This window comes from Rhipicephalus microplus, chromosome X, assembly GCF_043290135.1.
Source record: "Rhipicephalus microplus isolate Deutch F79 chromosome X, USDA_Rmic, whole genome shotgun sequence".
Taxonomy (NCBI): domain Eukaryota; kingdom Metazoa; phylum Arthropoda; class Arachnida; order Ixodida; family Ixodidae; genus Rhipicephalus; species Rhipicephalus microplus.
Window position 1 is genome coordinate 79499827 of NC_134710.1, and position 12930 is coordinate 79512756.

General features: G+C 48.5%; 1 pseudogene; it reads right to left on the bottom strand.

The window, feature by feature from the left end:
- Positions 1-1721: 1721 nt before the first annotated feature.
- LOC119176684 (uncharacterized) lies at positions 1722-3706 on the bottom strand (annotated as a pseudogene).
- Between the last annotated feature and the right edge of the window lie 9224 nt (positions 3707-12930).

Sequence of the window (12930 nt, forward strand, 5' to 3'; positions counted from 1 at the left end):
TGGCCTCAAATGATGTCTATCTCATATCACCTTGTATTCCCTGATTTGGTGTATTCTCGTGAGCTCCTAAAGCGAGCCTACCTATTCCACACTGCTTAACTTCTAATCTTGCTTGAACTTCTGACCTCATGAGCAAAACCACATTGCCGAACGTCAGACCAAGAACCATGACCCCATTCCATATTCCTCTCAGAACATCATACCTATTGCAATTCCACAGTGCCCTATTTTTCATCACCGCTGCATTCCTGTTACTTTTAGTCGTCACATATATTTCGTGTTCCCTTAGGTATGCGGCCCCATTGCTTATCCATACGCCCAGGTATTTGTATTTATCTGATATCTCTAACCTGACCTCCTGTATCCTAAGCTCACTACCTTCATTGTCATTAAAAAAACAAGACTGCTGATTTTTCCTTACTGAATCTGAAATCTGACCTATCTCTCTCATGTCCATCAATCCCTGCAAATCTTCCTTGTTGTCGGCCACTAGCACTATATCATCTGTGTACATCAATGCTGGTAGTGCCTGTTCAGTGAGGTTTCCTTGTTTGACGAAAGAGAGGCTGAAGCAAAGTTCACTCCCCTCTAATTTGGCTTCTAATCCTTGTAGGTACATCATGAATAACAAGGGTGACAGAGGACACCCCTACCTAAGCCCCCACTTAATCTATGTGGGCTTGGACACCTGTTTTTCTCATTTTATAACTACCTTGTTACTTTTATAGATATTCCTTAAACGATTAGTGACTCCATCTTCCACACCTAGTGTGTCCAGTATTCCCCACAAGTCCTCTTGAACCACGCTATCGTACGCTCCCTTGATATCCAAAAATGCTGGCCACAGCGACCTGTGTTCCTTTTCTGCTATTGCGTTGCGCTGTGTCAGGGAGAACAGATTGTCTACCAACCTCCTGTGTTTTCGAAACCCATTCTGGAGTTCCCTCAGCAACCCTCAACCTCAATCCATGCCTGCAGTCTTTCCTTTATAATCTGCATCGCCAGCCTGTAGACCACTGATGTCACTGTTATAGGACGGTAGTTGTTTATGTCATCTTTCCCCTCTTCCTTTATAGATCATACTCATCCTGCTAAGTTTCCATTCCTCTGGGACTTCACCATAGATTATTGTTTTGCTCGCCGTCTCTCTCAAAGTCTGCTCAGACTTGGGTCCCGGTGCCTTTATCAGAGTAATTGGGATGCCATCCGGGCATGTTGATGTACAACTAGGAACTCTCTTCTCAGCCCTTTCCCACTCTCGATGTGAAAATGAAGCTAGTGCGCCACTTGATCTATACTTGTCTATTAAGGTGCATAGGGATCCTCTTTGTTGAAATTTTTCTGTCACCCTTGTTCTTATATATTCAATAGCTTCGTCCCATTCTAGCATAACACCTTGAGCTGTAGTTCTAAACCTCTGCTTTAGGCTTGTCTCAATTTTTAGGGAGGGAGTTTAGATGGTTCCAAAATTTTGCAGCTGCCTTTCTATCCTTTTTGTGTACTTCTGCCAGCCACTGAGCCCCCTTTCTTCTAATATTTTCATTGATCAGAAGGGATGCTTCCCTTCTACAACTTAGAAAGATATTCCATTTTCTTTTAACATCATCTGTCGGTTCACCCCGCTACTTAGCACGTCTGTGTTCCCTAGAGGCTTCCTGACTTTTGCTATGACTCTTTTAACTTCCTCATCCCACCAACTCTTGGGTTTGTGTCTCCTTTTCTGGGGTGACTTGTCATGTGCTTCAGCAAGCTCTAGCTCTAACAGTTCAATGAGATTCGTGTATGTCCACACTGTTTTATTATCCTCACCGATTACTTTCTCAGTTTGTTTAGTAGCTATTTCTATTTACCTTTCTGAATAAGAATTCCCCTGTAGTTGCTCATCTGGTTTCCTTCCGACTTTCATTGCTCTTCCAAAACTTAGCTTGATATGTTTATGATCACTACCCAGACTTCTGGAGCCACATTCATCTATGTGCATTCACCTGAGCCTGTCATACATGCCATGCGGCATCAGTGCGTAATCTATCGTAGACTGCAGCCTTCCTACCTCCCATGTCATTTGCCCTTCATACTTCTCAGTACTGTTGCAAATGATCATGTCTCCTAGTATAATTTTCTCGCACTCTCCTCCTAATTTCTCTATGTAATTTGTTTTAAACTCTACAATTGCTTAGTTTTTCTCTCTGGCCTTTGCTCCCGTCCCCAAGTACACCAAACCAAGGAGTGCCATCTTCGCAGCTACTTTCCCTTTTAGCCATAAATGTTCCATGCATCCATGCTTGACTCTTTGCCAACACATACTTCTATGTATAAATACCCATTTCCACCTCCCTTTTTACTGCCTTCTGTTCTATTGCAATATTCCCATACGTAATCCAGATTGCAAGGTGGTTGCTCCATGTCCCGAAGATGTGTCTCCACAACCCCATATACCATCAGCTCCTCCTGCCTTAACTGCTCGTCTATCTCTTCCCACTTCAACCTATTCCTGCCACCCTGTATGTTAATAGAACCTAAGTCTGATTTAGCTCGGCCCTTGTGCTTACGTCGATTTCTTCTTCCACGGACCCCCCGTGGCTTGAATATTGGTATTCCTGTTGGCTTCAGGGCTCTGGATCCCCCTAAAAAAGCCGTGGCTTGAGGACCTATTGTACTGCCAACCCTCCTGCCCGGCGCACCACTGTAATGAATGTCATCTTGTGCAAAGGAGCTAGCGCCGGGCTCGTACACGTCTTGGTTCACCTCCACTACGCTGTATCCAAGCTGCCCGCTCATACTCTTGATCATACAGTTGGCCTCCACTGCCCTCCTTTCAATCTCACGAGACTGCCCCCAGACCTCTTGAACTGAGCATATGGTCACATGCACACTCTCAGAGGCATCTCCGAGTTTACGCATCCCACCCTCTAACTGTCTTTGAAGGTTCTGAGTCTTTCCTTTGAGCACATCATTAAGGCCAGCATGAATAATGATGAGATTTTCCCCTGAATGTTGTCATCTACAACCTCCTGAGCTTTGGCTAGTGCATTCACCATGCACTTCCCTGACTGGGCCTCCACCCTCACTCTCCCATCTCCCTTCACTGTCATGGAGACGCCATACCTAACCCTGGCCAAGTTATAGTACCCCACCACTAGGACCCTTCTACGCTCCAATTGCTGGCTTTCTGTTTGCGATGGAGCCCCTGTTTGATTCACTTGTTTCTCTCTCTGCCATGTGTCCTGTGTTTCTGCCCTGCTCGTGGGCTGCCGCGCCACAGAGCTGTATGTTCGCGGAGCCTGCATGCTGTAATCAGACACGGCAGCCCCCTGACCTCCCTACTCACCTGTTCCTTCCCGCCTGTCACCTTTACTTCTACCCACGCCTTCTATCTCACACCGCTTGAGGCCGGGGCAAAGCGCCATTAGCTCTTTTACCCGCTGCTCGAGCTCGGTTCGTCTTTCCAGCTCTTTTTTAAGGCCGCCTTTCATTTGCTCTAATAGGCTGGCGGTAGCCTCCTCCAGCTCACGCGACGCTTCGAGCTGTTTTTGAAGTTCCATCATCTGCTCCCGTTCCACCCTCAGCTCCCCCTGCAGCCCCTCAATGCTACCCTCCATGCGCCGCATTGCCGCCTTCAGTGCCTCGCGCAGCCTGCACACGAAGCTCGCCTTCTCCGCGTCAGCCAAACTCGTGAAAGCTGGCTCGTCCAGGTAGCCAAATGCGTGCGGCGCAGCGCCCCCTGGCCGAGGTTGGGAGGCCTATATGTTGAAGAGTTGCAGGTGTTTATATAACCAGTTGTTCGCACTTGCGCAACGATGCCAACTGCAACATGCGTATTAGCAACACCAGAAGCTGATATGAAGCGCTGATGCTCGCGAGGATACTGGCCCTGGACACTGCTACATAAATCAACTTTAGCGCATGGCAACAAACCACAATTGACGTTCACCCGACGTTACGGCTGTATCAAAGGAGTACATATGTAATGTTCATAAAATTGGGTAGGCAGCACTGCAGCCACTACCGACGTTTCACGAAGAATTAGCGACTATTTGAAAAGTATATATAGTTTCGAAACCTGGCGTAGCTTTGTGATAAAATGCCTCATTGCCACGCAGAATGCTTGGGCTTGATTCCAGCTGAGACCCAAAATTTATTCTTTGCATTCGTCGGGTCGACGCTACCGATGTAGGGTATTTCTTAACGCTCGCGCGTTAAAATTTGCCCATGTGTGTTCTGGTTGTTCCTGGATAGATACTAATTAAATCACCCGTGGCACATAACCGCATACCAGCGGCACATACACGCCCGTGGGTATGTGCTACTGTCTGGCGGGAAGTGTTAGACGATGTACGCGGCGGGATTGCGACATTATTCATGTCTTGACCAGCGCGTCATATTCGTCAAACCATCTTAAACTCCCACGCTAATTTTGGTTCACGCCAAGTTAAGGGGGTGACCACGAGGACACCCAAACATAAGCGGCTAGATAGATAGACTGATAGATAGATACGCTCAAAGTTGCCGAAGTTCGCTATGACATGCTTCGTATTTAATATTATACGTATAAATATAGGAGAAGAGACAGCTAGTCGTTTATACAACAACGGAATTTGAGGGCATGATCAAGGCACACACTGAAACGCAGATGTAACCTCTAACAAAAATACCCCAGGAAAGTGAGCGGATGAGCGAAAGAAGTTCAGACCATGTTACTAACCGAGTTTTTAAATCCGGCATGTTGAAGTAGATCATTTGCATGCCATAATTTGTTCTTCATCGGGGTATAAACCAATTATTGTTGACCATGGCAGACATCCAAAGAAATCCGACGCAATTCAAAAGGTGGGAGCAAGCTTTGCGTCGCAAAGATAGAAGGCTCACTGCTAAACACAAAGTATATGACATTCAATTTGAGAGTGATGACATGGTATAACGCACTGCCGTTGCCGTCATGGTTTTCTAGACAAGAAGTTTTAATTGCACGCGACAACTGAGAGTTCACGCATGGTACCCTTCCGCGCTTGTTCCCAGCATTTCCACCTCATATATTGAAGCCAAATTTTTCATAACAAGAGAGCCAATCACGCCCCCCTCAAAAAAATAAAAATGCATGGTGCCTCTCAAATACCCGGTTCCCAGTTTGTAGGAACCACCAGAAATAGAACAGCAAGATGAAACGCACACGGCGAAGCGAACAACGCTCTCGATACTTTGAGAGTTGCATCACAGTGACATTCGATCAATTTTCAACTGTTGCGCTGCCTTTGAAGCAGTGGATATTGTTGCTTTAATATATATTTTCCTTATGAACCAACACAATCATATATAAGTGATCATCTTTTACTAGTGACCGTGTTTTGTTACATTTTCTTCATATTACAGCAGTAGATATTTTTCTCAACTTTATAGCAGGTAACGGGGTGTTGTACATGTCAGTGTCACTTCTTTCGGATGCAGTGTAGTCCACCTGTAAAACACTGTGAGTGTACCACATCCCTGAGTACGTTCGCAGAAAAGAGTACAGCATCTCTCACAAGTACCCCTGGGGCACCCGTGCCCAAGCTACACAGAAGTGCACTCACTCAGATGAGATGTTTTGGGAGTTGCATCACAGTGACATTCGATCAATTTTCAACTGTTGCGCTGCCTTTGAAGCAGTGGATATTGTTGCTTTAATATATATTTTCCTTATGAACCAACACAATCATATATAAGTGATCATCTTTTACTAGTGACCGTGTTTTGTTACATTTTCTTCATATTATAGCAGTAGATATTTTTCTCAACTTTATAGCAGGTAACGGGGTGTTGTACATGTCAGTGTCACTTCTTTCGGATGCAGTGTAGTCCACCTGTAACACACTGTGAGTGTACCACATCCCTGAGTACGTTCGCAGAAAAGAGTACAGCATCTCTCACAAGTACCCCTGGGGCACCCGTGCCCAAGCTACACAGAAGTGCACTCACTCAGATGAGATGTTTTCAAGAAGGCTGCTTACATCATCCTTTACGTGGTCTTCTTTCTACATTGAAATGAATTGAGAAAGCTATCTAGAGACATTTCCCGAAAACCCCATAGTTGATGACCTCTTTTGAATTGTACTTGAAAAAGTTAGAGCGGTTGCCACTGTATCTTTTGAGTTATACCACTCATGATGAGAACGTGATGGCTAAAGTAGTAATGTTCCATATTGTTATGAGAATATCCTTTCTTTTTTTTCTTTTTTTTCAATAAAACCGATCAGGCGCTTTCTAATAAGGCGTAAAATACGAGAAAGAAGGTGAAGTATCTGTAACCTTTTGCACTCTCTTCTCGATTGATAGCCATCGCGAAGACTTCTCTGGTGAAAAGTGCATAGCACGGGTAGTGTTTCTTCGAGAACGTCTTTTTTGTAACTAGTAGAACACATCATTGATTGATTGATTGATTGATTGATTTCTTTATTGATTGATTGATTGATTGATTGATTGATTGATTGATTGATTGATTGATTGAAACTTTATTTTGGTCCTGAGAAGACGCAGAAGAGACCCCGCGCCACCCGGCTAATCCCACGTAGGGACCGTCAAGCCGAGCTTGGCGGCCCGTTCACGGGCACTCTGGACGGCCAGGGTTTGATCCTTAAGTTCGGGGCTGCGTAAGAGCGCAGCCCACCTGTCCTTTTTGAGGGCGGGGCCGATGGCTTCACATTCCCACAACACATGGTTGAATGTTGCTAACAGTCCACAAGCGGGGCAATCCGCGCTTGGATACCGTTCAGGGTAGATGGCATGAAGAACCGCAGGGTTAGGATACGCGCTGGCTTGCAATAGTCTAAGGGTGACTGTCTGCGTCCTGCACAAGGCAGGGTGTGGGAGAATGAATTTCCTTCTTGACAGATAGAAGTGCTTTGTTATTTCGTTGAACGTAAGTAAGGGTTCCCAGCGAGGCAGAGGGACTGTGGAGGCGGCGCGGTCAGTCAGTCCTCGCGCGTCCTCGTGTGCGCCTTCGTTCGGGTTAGAGGTAGAGCCCTCAATCGACCCCAGGTGAGCGGGAAACCAAGTGAGAGAATGGGGCGTGATACTCTTGACGTTTTGGAGAATGCGGAGGGCCTGAGGGGCTACCATCCCGGTTTCGTAGGCTTTCATAACCGCCTTGGAGTCGCTGTATATTGACTCTCAGCTACTATCTAGCATAGCCAGCGCAATTGCAACCTGTTCGGCTATCACGGGCCTCGATGTGCGTACCGTGGCGGAGCAAGTGAGCCTGGAATTTGAGTCGACGATGGATTCAGCGAATGCCTTTTGTTGGGCATATGGTGCAGCATCCACAAAGCTTGCATCAGTGGGGTTGCTATGGACGTGCTCGAGCAGAGCTCTACCCTTGGCCCTACGTCGACCGACGTTGTGCGCAGGGTGCATATTGCGGGGAATGGGTGCGATGCGCAGCTGAGACCTGATGTTACTGGGAATCTGCATGGAATCGGGGCACTGGTCAATAGAGTTGAGGCCCAAATCTTCGAGTATCTTGCGGCCCGATTTGGTTCCGGAAAGCCTGAGCAGCTGTGAGCGCTCGTGCGCCTCGATTATCTCTTCGAGTGTACTATGAACACCGAGCTTGAAAAGGTTTTCAGTGCGAGTGCTGACAGGTAAGCCGAGCGCGAGCTTGAAGACCTCTCTTATGAGGAAATTGAGCTTTCTCCTCTCTGCAACATGCGAATTATGCATGGCTACCAAGTACGAAAGGTGGCAGAGCACACACACATGTATGATGCGGATAAGATTGTCTTCCTTGAACCCCGGTGTCTGTTGGTGATCCTCCGGATGAGGCCGAGAGCACTTTCCGTCTTGGGAAATATCTGTCTGAGTGCAGCTCCGTTAGCGTCGTTGGACTCGATATACATTCCCAATATTCGGAGCGAATGCACTCTGGGCACTGGGGACTTGTCACCAGTGAATAGCCGTATTTCATTTTGAGACGCAGGTTTCAGGTCACGGTGGCCGCCGCCTCGGGGCCTTTTCTTGTAGAGCAGAAGTTCAGATTTCGATGGGGAGCACCTGAGACCGGTTGGACAGAAGAAACATTCGATCACGTCGATTGCGCGCTGCATGGCTTCCTCAGCTTGACCATCGTTCCCGCCGGTGCACCAGATGGTTATATCATCTGCGTAGATGGTATGATTGATTCCTTGAACCTTCGTGAGTTCCTTGGAGAGCCCGATCATCACGATGTGAAAGTGTTGGTGAAATAACTGAGCCCTGTGGCGTGCCGCGTGAACCGAGGTTGATCTCTCGTGAGAAGTACCCTTCGATCTTGAGGTTGGTAGTTCTCTGGCAAAGAAAGGATCTCACGAAGTCGTAGACCCTCTTCCCTAGCCCTAGGCTGGCAATAGACTCGAGAATGAATTCGTGAGAAACGTTGTTGAAAGCCTTCTCCAGGTCTAATCCAAGGATGGCTCTGTTATCTCCTGTGCTCCGGTCGATGATCTGATGCTTTATCAGCTTCATGGCATCCTGTGTCGAGAGGCCAGCTCTGAGACCAATCATATTGTGGATGTACATGTCATTAGTCGAGGTGCACCTTGAGTCCGTTAAGAAGGGCGTGCTCTGCGACCTTACCAACACAGGAAGTTAAGGAAATTGGTCTTAGATTATCTATTCCTGGTGCTTTAACAGGTTTCAGGATTAGAACTGTGTAGGCCGTCTTCCACAGTGCGGGGACCTCCCCACTGCGTCACACCTCATTAATCTTTTCCGTAAGGAATTCGATGGAGTTATCATCAAGGTTCTTGAACATCTTATTGGTTATGCCATCAGAGCCAGGGGCAGATTCGGCATTTAGGGAAAAGAGAGCCTTTCATATCTCGGCCACAGTGTAGTTCTGGTCCAACTGTGGCACGTCGCACCCCACGTAGTCCGGAAACTTTGTGGGTGGAGAGCTATCCGCGACTCCCAGATACTTGTCTATATAAGCTTGTTGACAACCAATTCGTCCGGGGTAGAGTCAGTAGCAAGATGGATGGCTCATGTGAGGGATCGCCTCTGGCTGCACCTGGTGCGGCCCTGATCGAGAAGGTGTTTGAGAAGACCCCAGCTCTTACCAGATCTGAGCTGACCCTCGATGCTCTCGCGGAGCTCATGCCATTGTTGTTTACACAGGGTTTTGCAGTGCTCCTCGATCGCCCTGTTAACCTCAGAAACCTTCTTGTGGAGCCTCCTGTTATGCATCTGTCTCTTCCACCTCGTGAGCAGGGCTTGCTTGGCTTCTAGTAGGTGGGCCATCCTGCTGTCCATGTTTTCAACATAGAGGTCAGTGACGACCTCCTTGGTCGCTGCCGTGGCGTCATCTCTGATTTCTTTGTACCAGCCTTCAGAGTCTGCCCCAGCCGTCGGTGCTTTTTCAGCTCTGACTTTGCGGAAAACTCCCCAGTCGACCACCTTAAATGTTTTCGTCCTAAAGCAGGAAATCGCAAAGGATACCTCACAGACGTAGCGGTCACTTCCGAGGTCTAGAGCCGTGTTGACCCACTGGACCCCACCTATATTTTTCATAAAAGAGAGGTCGGGGGTGGTATACCGGCATGTGGAGTTACCTCTCCTAGTGGGGAAATCCTTGCAGTGATAAGCGTCAAGTCGGCTTCTGTCGCAGTCTGCCATAGCTCGCGTCCCTTGGGGGTATCATACATGTATCCCCACACACTGTGTGGGGCGTTGAAATCCCCGACGACAAGGGGGTAACTACTGGCCATGCTCACAGCCCTTTTGAGGAGAGAGTTTGCTCTCACCCTGCGATAACTGGGACTCCAGTGTACGCTTAAATAAAAAGGCTATTTCTTCTAAGGCCCTTCTTGGGCGAGGTTATTATAGTTTCAGTCATTACGTACTCCATGCCATCGGCAACTGAACCGAGGTCACGCGATAGGTAATTATACCTTTTGCTGATAAGTATGGCAACTGCCCTACATCCTGAATGTGATGACGCTACTAGGTAACCCTGGAGTTTGATGGGGGTGCCAGACGCAACTTTCTGAACAGCGATTATTTGGGGCTTAACATCGAGAGTTGTTAAATATTGCTGTAGAATGGGCTTTTTGTGAGTAAACCCGTCACAGTTCCACTGCCAGATACTGAAGTTTTTGTCCACACTATCCATGTTTAGGTTAAGAGGATGGTTGAGCAGCTATAGCGGCCCGGAGGATCGCACCCTCAGTCGGTGGCTACATTGCGTTGTGCTGGGACCTGCAAAGGAGTCGGACCAGGGTCTCTCCTCGCATCGACCTCTTCTAACTTGCTTATGCGTTCACTCAGTGCTCCTAATCCCATTTTGGGGTGCGCCACGGGTTCTTGAATTTTCGTTAAGGTAGTCTGCACGTTGACGAAGGAATCCTTGAGTTCCGACAGTTTTACCGCCTCTACTTCTTGTATGTTCTCAACCGCTCGGCGCTTGGTTTCGCTAGACCTGTGAAGTGCCTCAGACGTATCCATGGCGACCGGGTCTGGGGCGGGCTGCGCCGAAGGTGGCGAGGACGCGAGCTTTCTAATCTCCGCAATCTCCGCAGTTAGCGTGCTCATTTCTTGCTTAAGCTGCGCGTTTTCTTTCCTCAGCTGCTCGTTAGCTCGTCGCATCTCGTCAAGCTCAGTCGCGTGGGGAAAACCGCGATTCGATTCGTCGCCTCTAGTAGATTCACGTCTTCCTCAGACTTTGTAGGCCCATGAGAGCATCGGCTTTTTGTTGTTAGAGGTGGTGGGCGTGTGGGAGCAGGACCTGGTCGGCCCCGACGCAACGTGCCCCGGCCTTGAGGTGGAGCGATGCTGAGAAGTGTAACTTCCCCGGGCACGTTCTGTCGACCTGGAGAGCGAGCCGGAACATCCCCTGGAGGCACTACGGCGCCTGGATCCGGAGCGGCCTCCCAAGCGTCCCCTGTAGCGGGGGCGTCCTCTGCGTTGAGCATCCGTGGTGTGTGACGAAGACTGGAACTCGTCCGCAGTGTCGAGGTGACGTTGCGGGGTCGGTGACGCAGCACCAGCCATTCTGGCACGCCTACTGCGACGACGACGCACAATGTACGGGATCTTGAACCTTTGAGCACAGTATTTGCTAGCCTTCAGATGCTGGTCACCACAGAGTTTGCACTTGGGAGTACACACATGTTGCTTGTCGGGGCTTGCAGCACCCCAGCCTCGGGAAATAGTGTCACCGGGAGTGGGGCACACGTCAGCGCGATGACCAAGATGGCCGCAAGCATAACGCACGTCGATTTGCTTGCGGTAGAGTGAGCACTGCATCAGCACCGGTCCATACATGACAAAGTTCAGTACACGATACCCGTCGAAAGCAATGATGACCATGCCAGTTTGGGCTATTCTCTTGGCTGCTATGGCAAGTGGATTAGTTGTGTTGACAATCTTTGCAACGATGACATCAGGGCCATCTTGAAACGGGACGTTGCGAATCAATCTTTTGCAAGTAGAGTGTGGGGCAGTCTCATAGGCACTTAGCTCGTGCACCTTGCCCGAAATGAGTATTTGCTTCATCCGAACGTATCGGCCTGCATTTTCGCGCTTGGGAGTACTGGCAACCATAATATTTTGCTGCAGATTCGGGCATGGAGTATTCTGGCACAAATCTTCCTGGCTTATGCCAGCGGCAACTAGTATTGCGTCTGCCACCGTAGCTGCGCCAATTTTCGAGATAATGAGTCTACCTCTCGGCCGGATCGCAATCTTGATGTCATCTTAACGAAGGAAGGGCATCTTTCCCGCCCGTATTACTTTGGACTTCAGCGCAACGCCACTCGATTTGCCACGGCGTGCACCCGGCTGCGATGATGGCGCGTTAGAGTCAGCAGTGCGTGTTTTAGCGCCAGCTCTTCTGTCCCCAGCGGAACGCCAACCTTTATGTTGAGTAAACCCTTCTCCTGAAATATCCTCTCCGTACACTTCATACTCCATCGTGAGCAAATGTTTCCGCGCAACGGGCCTCTGAAGGGCCGGCCGCAAGCGAGAACATGATTTGTGGGGTTTAACGTCCCAAAACCACCATATGATTATGAGAGACGCCGTAGTGGAGGGCTCCGTGAATTTCGACCACCTGGGGTTCTTTAACGTGCACCCAAATCTGAGTACACGGGCCTAAAACATTTCCACCTTCATCGGAAATGCAGCCGCCACAGCCGGGATTTGATCCCGCGACCTGCGGATCAGCAGCCGAGTACCTTAGCCACTAGACCACCGTGGCGGGGCACAAGCGAGAACAAGCCCAGCTAAAGCGCGGTCTCCCAAGAAACTTGTTAGGGTCAAAGAGGGCACCGCTCCACAGGAAAAGAAATTGTTCCTAACTTGACAAAAAATCACTCGGTGTGGTAAAATATAGTGTCGGTAAGATCCTGATGACTTTTCGGAACCGATACGAGAAACAGTTCATGAACACTTGAAGAAAAAACTCTAGAAACACAGATTTAGTTGCGCTACCACGGGAGCCGTACGAACGCAGCCTCCCATTCTGCGTCTCTTCCTCAGAACACATGAGTACTGTTTTTCTAGAGCATTTTTCTATTCCAGTAAGTAAACTTGTTTGAGGCTTTTACAGACGTTTTGGGCCATTTTTCGTCTAGGCAAGACGGCTCTAGTTAGAATGATAGCGATCGATCCTACGCTGAAAATGCTCATTCGTGTAGAAACTCCCATACTTTGAGGTTAAACGCAATGCAGACAGATCAAATATAGGCAGGACATTGATCCTCAGCCAACTTGATAGGGGAAAGCCTTACGGCCCCAATCTATACAGGCAGCCTTGTGCGTATCCACATAAGCAGTCCACAAATGCAAATGCAACGCGAGAATGTCGATTGGAAGCACGATGAATGGTTAAGTTTGATAATACTACAACAGGAAAGCCACCGCAAGCAATAATGCGGCGAACCACCGCTGTTGCTCCGATGCGCCGAGAGTAGAAAAAATCAGACT